The following is a 6,982-nucleotide window of genomic DNA, read 5'->3' on the forward strand; positions in this document are numbered from 1 at the left end:
CAAGAGAAAACAACACTCACCGACAAGAAGTTGGCTTCAGTCGGAGCGTTAGAGGAAGACAACGACAAGCTGAAGACTGCTCTTCCCGAAGCTAACAAGGAAGTGACACGTCTGAAGAAGGACAAGGTAGCCCTGAATGACAAGATTGAACATCTCTCTCAGAACAGAAATGAACTGGAGGCTTATCTGGGGGGACTCGCCAAGAAGTTATTCCTCATGCTTGAAGGTATTTCCTACTGGTCGACTGGTTTCTCTTGACAGTTGTAAATTCCTCATACGGCTCTTTGACTCATCATTTTGTTGTGCGGTGCAGAGTTTTGCCAGAACTTTGAAGAAGAGACTGGACGGATCGAGACGAACTTGGATCCCATCATCTCTCCTGTTCAGGACGAAGCCACCATGAACGTGCTCCGACTGGAATCTTGTCTTTCCAGCGTCGTGGATTATCTGGTTTCAGTGAATTGGCGGTTTCCCAAGTCGAGACAGCGCTCTGGACGAAGGAGATGTTCCAGAACGACCTCGAGTCTCTAATGACTCGACTAATTGAGATCCCCGGCCGAGTGCAAGATTGGAAGAAATCTTCTGCCTGATGTGGTGCTGATGTGGCCTTGTGCTTGTTTCATGTCCACTGTAAGGAGGCGAAGGAAGAGAAGCTAGCAACGCTCAAGGTTGCTAACAACAAACATCACCAATTCCAGTCTTTCATGGAGACCTTCATTGAAGCAGCCACTTGCATCATGGACGGAATTGACTTGGACGAGTTTGTCGAGCCAGCCAGTACTCGTCCAAAGGAGTGAACAAACTTTTAAGCTTTCATTCAATTTGCCTCGGAATGCCGAATGATTTTGTAACCGTTAAAAATCCTTAGGGCCGGACGCCCGAGCAATTTTATCTGTGTTTATGGACCTTGCGAGATTTATCTGAACTTTGTTTTTCTTTGAATATGAGTGAAACTTGATCCTTCAGTCAGAATTTTCACCGACTCTGTGATGCTGCTCTATCGAGTGGGTCATTGACAAGGGCACTTGGTGCCATCCATGACCTGCACTTCATTATGCTTGCGGATTGGAATGGAGCGGAAGTTATACTTGTGTCGCAGCTCCGTCGAGTGGGTCATGGACAAGAGCACTTGGTGCTGTGCACAACCTGCACCCCATCATCCATGCAGATCAGGATGGAGCGGACGTTATGCTTGTGTCGCACCTCCGCCGAGTGGGTCATGGACAGGAGCACTTGGTGTTGTGCACGACCTGCACCCCGTCATCCTTGCAGATCAGGATGGAGCGGACGTTATACTTGTGTCGCAGCTCCGTCGAGTGGGTCGCACTTGGTGCTGTGCATGACCTGCACCCCCTCATCCTTGCAGATCAGGATGGAGCTGACGTTATACTTGTGTCGCAGCTCCGTCGAGTGGGTCATGGACAGGAGCACTTGGTGTTGTGCATGACTTGCACCCCATCATCCTTGCGGATCAGGATGGAGCGGACATTATACTTGTGTCGCAGCTCCATCGAGTGGGTCATGGACAAGAGCACTAGGTCCTGTGCACGACCTGCACCTCGTCTTACTTGCGGATCAGGATGGTTTTTAACTTAGGCGACTACGGGACTGCAGCTAAGCCCCCGAGTGGGAGGATTGCTCTCCACTCGGTAGGAGTTTTTAAACTTAGGCGAGTACAGGACTGCAGCTAAGCCCCGAGTGGGAGGATTGCTCTCCACTCGGTAGGATTTTATTAAACTTAGGTGAGTACGAGATCCCAGCTAAGCCCCCGAGTGGGAGGATTGCTCTCCACTCGGTAGGATTTTTTTAAACTTAGGAGAGTACGGGACTACAGCTAAGCCGTGGCAGGATTGCTCTCCACTCGGTAGGATGTTTTTAAACTTAGGCGAGTACGGGATTGCAGCTAAGACCCCTAGGGGGAGGATTGCACTCCACTCGGTAGGATTTTTTAAACTTAGGCGAGTACGGGACTGTAGCTATGCCTCCAAGCGGGAGGATTTCTCTCCACTCGGTAGGATTTTTTAAACTTAGGTGAGTACGGGACTACAGCTAAGCCCCCGAGTGGGAGGATTGCTCTCCACTCTGTAGGATTTTTTAAACTTAGGCGAGTACGGGACTGTAGCTAAGCCTTCGAGCGGGAGGATTGCTCTCCATTCGGTCGGATTTTTGAAACTTAGGCGAGTATGGGACTGCAACAAAGCCCCCGAGTGAGAGGATTGCTCTCCACTCGGTAGGATTTTTAGAAACTTAGGTGAATCAGGTTCGCAGCTAAGCTACCCACTAGGGGATTTGAACACACAATTTGATAGGATAACAATCATTAAGGCATCACAAAAATCTTGTTTTTGATAAGCAAAATGAACGATTCTTATTACAACTCGCCGACCCGAGTGCTGAAGTGTTAAAAGGGCGGAGCCGATCCGCGTTCCAAGAGCGTGGCTCGTCTTTCTTGTGTTCCACATTATAAAGGTTATAAGCTCCGTTGTGGAGCACCTTCGTGATGATGAAGGGACCTTCCCAAGCAGGAGCAAGCTTGTTAGGCCGTTGCTGATCCACTCGGAGCACTAGGTATCCTTCCTGAAATGCTCGACCTCGCACGTTTCTGGCATGGAATCGACGGAGGTCTTGTTGATAAATGGTCGACCGGATCAAAGCCATCTCTCTCTCTTCTTCTAGGAGGTCAACAGCATCTTGCCGAGCTTGCTCTACTTCAGCTTCTCAGAAAAGTTCCGCTCGGGGCGCGTTGTGACGCAAGTCACTTGGCAGCACAGCTTCGGCCCCATAGACCATGAAGCAGGGAGTCCGACTAGTCGACCGATTTGGTGTTGTTCTCAACCCCCAAAGGACAGAAGGCAACTCATCTACCCAAGCGCCTGCTGCATGCTTGAGGTCACGCATCAACCGGGGTTTCAGCCCTTGGAGGATCAAACCATTTGCTCTCTCCGCCTGTCCATTCGACTACGAATGCGTGATAGACGCGTAGTCGACCTAAGTACCCTGGGAGGTGCTGAATGTTCTGAACTCATCAGAATCAAAGTTGGAGCCATTATCCATGATAATACTATGAGGGACTCCATATCTGAACGTCAGCTCTCTGATGAAACTGATCGTGGTGCTCGAATTGAGACTCTTGATAGGCTTGGCTTTGATCCACTTAGTGAACTTGTTGACTGTTACAACAAATGAGTGAAACCACTTCTGCCGTTCCTCAGGGGACCAACTATGAAGCCCCGAGACCGATGTGCCAGGTGTCCTCCAGTTATTCACTGTTGTTGCCTTGTCATTCACTTGCGTGTTGCATCTTGCCATGTCATCATCCGCATTGCATCATCATGTTTTCAATACTTGCATTCGTCCGGGTTCCCCAGTTCCGTCCGTTGTCCGTTCCGAGCCCAACCACACTTGCACGCGCCCGCGGCATGTCCGAAATAGTATTTTATAAGTGGCCGGAAAATTTTCTCGGAACGGGATGAAAGTTGGCGTGTGGTCTTATTATAGTGTAGATAGACCGCCTGTCAAGTTTCAGCGCATTTGGAGTCCGTTTGACGCCCCAACGGTTAACTATAGCAATATTATAGTCGGTCTATCGTCGAACGTTTTCGGTCTCCGGAAACTGCTGCCGGGTCTCTGTCTCTCTTCTCTTCTCTCAGCTCGAGCCTTTCTGCACAGCCCACGAGTTCCAACCCACCCCTCGCGCGCGCGTCCGAAAAGCTGTCCCGGACCCGACCCGGACTGTCGCCACCGTTGTGTCCGGATCATCCCCAAACATCTACAAAACATCTCCGTTTTGTTAATTGGACTTCCTAGTCTATTTTTCTCGACTGCTCGATTTATTTAGAGGAACGGATTAGCCCCTAAATGTCTCCCTGTTTCTTTATATATATACTCCTAGTGCTATTTGGACAAAACCCTAAAACCGAGGGCACTTGTCCCATCTTTCCCTTTCGGCCGCCGCCACTCTCTCATCGGGATCCATCCCGATCCATCTGCCAAATCCTCTCTCGTTCTCCACCAACCAACCCATTCATCCAATCCCGCAGCCATCTCGTTTCTCCTCTGCCTCAACCGGAGCAAGGCTCCCCTGATCATGGTGCCCCTACCCCGAGCTCCTCTCATGCGCCACTTCTGCTCCCTCGCTCCCGATTGGATCGAGGGGAGGAGCCCCTCGACATCGAGCCACTGCTCCAGGAGCCTTCCAACCCCTGATCTTCACGCCACCCAAATCCCCAGCAAGCCGCTGCCCGCCACATTAGCAGCCGGGAGCTCCCGTATCGGCAGCCACCTGCCCGACCTCGCCATCTTCCCCTACCTCTCCGAGCTGGCCGGTCTCCATCTTCGCATTCGTATAGAGCCGGCGAGATGCCCAGGTCATGGCGCCGTCCCTCTCCACCTTCTCTGTTCTTTCCTCCTCACGCAGCTCCTGCCTGACCATTCCTCTCTCTCGTTATTTCACTCACAGGAACCATGGCACCGTCGCAAGTCCCCGCCGCCAGCGCCGCCGCACCTTGGAGCAGCCACTGTGGCGCCGTCCGCCTCCGACCCCGTGCAGATCCGAAGCCCTAGCACCGGGCCCCGCTATCTCCATCACTCTCTGGCCTCCCTGCCTGCAAGCGCCGCCATCCCCTCGTCGTCAGCCGCAGGAGCAGCGCGGCCTCTCCTATTCGAGCCATGGAGACAAGTGCATGCCTGCATCCTCTGCATCGCGCTGCTGCGCTGCTGCGCGCCCGTTGACTCCGCCCAAGCCGCTGCCTCGCTTGCGCGGCCCAGGATCCAGCGCGCCCTCTCGCGAGGCCAGCCGCACCGCTCCAGCGAGCCGACCCAGATGTGCAACCCCAGCCGGCCCATCTTCTCCTCTGGGCAATGTGAACTGCCCGAGCTCCCCTGCACTGTTGGGACGCCTAAGTTTCGGCCCACGTGTGTTTTTTTCAGCGTCTGCGAATTTGTTCTTTTATCTAGTTAAACAGTTTTGCAGAAAAACCCTCATACTTCATTCATTTAATAACTTCTCAACCGTGCATCGGATTAAAACAATTTATATATGAAATATGCTTAGTTTTTCATCTAGTTTGATAATATGTCTTTTCCATCCATGTTTGAAATGCTTAAAATGCTGTTTGTGTAATTTTTTGTCCATATGCCATGCTAAAACGCTTTAAATCATAACTAAATAACCGTAGCTCGGTTTCTAATAAACTTTATATGTAAATGGGGTAGAAGAATGCCTAGTTTAACATGGTGGCATCACTTTGCATGTTTAACAACCCTAAAATTGTGTATAGGGCAGAACAGTACCAAACCTAATATATGCATATGGGGATTTACCGGAATTGTTGTTCGTTGCTTCCGGCCTCATTTAACCTTGACTAGATAGGTAGTTTTTATTTTCCTTCACCCTCTTGCCATGTGTTAACCAACATTTAATATTGTTGAGTACATAACCGAGAGAGAACGAAATAAGTCATGTGGTGTTTCGTCAATATGCAACGGAGTTGCATATTGAGCTCCACTTAATTTGTAGGGTTGCTTGTGCACTTTGCCATGCCATGCTTCATTAAACCGGACATGCATCATACTTGGTTGTGCATAATGCCATAATTATGTGATGGTTGTTTACTATGTTGTTTGCTTCTTTCCAGTGTTGCTTCTTTGGGTTGGTTCCGATAACGCCGCGTTGTGAGGATTCGTTCGACTACGTCCGTTTGTCTTCTTCATGGACTCGTTCTTCTTCCTTGCGGGATTTCAGGCAAGATGACCATACCCTCGAAATCACTTCTATCTTTGCTTGCTTAGTTGCTCGCTCTTTTGCTATGCCTATGCTACGATACCTACCACTTGCTTATCATGCCTCCCATATTGTTGAGCCAAGCCTCTAACCCACCTTGTCCTAGCAAACCGTTGTTTGGCTATGTTACCGCTTTGCTCAGCCCCTCTTATAGCATTGTTAGTTGCAGGTGAAGATTGGAGTTTGTTCCATGTTGGAGCATGGTTATTTTGTTGGGATATCACAATATCTCTTATTTAAATTAATGCATCTATATACTTGGTAAAGGGTGGAAGGCTCGGCCTTATGCCTGGTGTTTTGTTCCACTCTTGCCGCCCTAGTTTCCGTCATATCGGTGTTATGTTCCCGGATTTTGCGTTCCTTACGCGGTTGGGTTATAATGGGAACCCCTTGACAGTTTGCCTTGAATAAAACTCCTCCAGCAAGGCCGAACCTTGGTTTTACCATTCGCCACCTAGCCTTTTTCCCTTAGGAGTCGTGCATCCCGAGGGTCATCTTTATTTTAACCCCCCCGGGCCAGTGCTTGTCTAAGTGTTGGTCCGAACTAGAGTCCTTTGCAGCGCCACCTCGGGGAAACTTGAGGGCCGGTTTTAGTTGTACGGAGCGCTCATCCGGTGTTGCCCTGAGAACGAGATATGTGCAGCTCCTATCAGGATGTTGGCGCATCGGGCGGTCTTGCTGGTCTTCTTTTACCTGTCGAAATGTCTTGTAACCAGGATTCCGAGCCTGATCGGGTCTTCCCGCTAGAAGGAATATCCTTCGTTGACCGTGAGAGCTTGTGATGGGCTAAGTTGGGACACCCCTGCAGGGATATGAACTTTCGAAAGCCGTGCCCGCGGTTATGGGCAGATGGGAATTTGTTAATGTCCGGTTGTAGAAAACCTGAAGTTGACCATAATTAAAATACATCAACCGCGTGTGCAACCGTGATGGTCTCTTCTCGGCGGAGTCCGGGAAGTGAACACGGTGTTGGAGTTATGCTTGACGTAGGTTGTTCTAGGATCCCTTCTTGATCATACTTTTATCGACCGTGCTTTGCCTTCTCTTCTCGCTCTCATTTGCGTATGTTAGCCACCATATATGCTAGTTGCTTGCTGCAGCTCCACCTCATACCTTTTACCTTACCCATAAGCTTAAATAGTCTTGATCGCGAGGGTGTGAGATTGCTGAGTCCCCGTGACTCACAGATACTTCCAACCA

This window comes from Triticum urartu, chromosome 4 (genome assembly GCF_003073215.2).
Source record: "Triticum urartu cultivar G1812 chromosome 4, Tu2.1, whole genome shotgun sequence".
Lineage (NCBI taxonomy): Eukaryota > Viridiplantae > Streptophyta > Magnoliopsida > Poales > Poaceae > Triticum > Triticum urartu.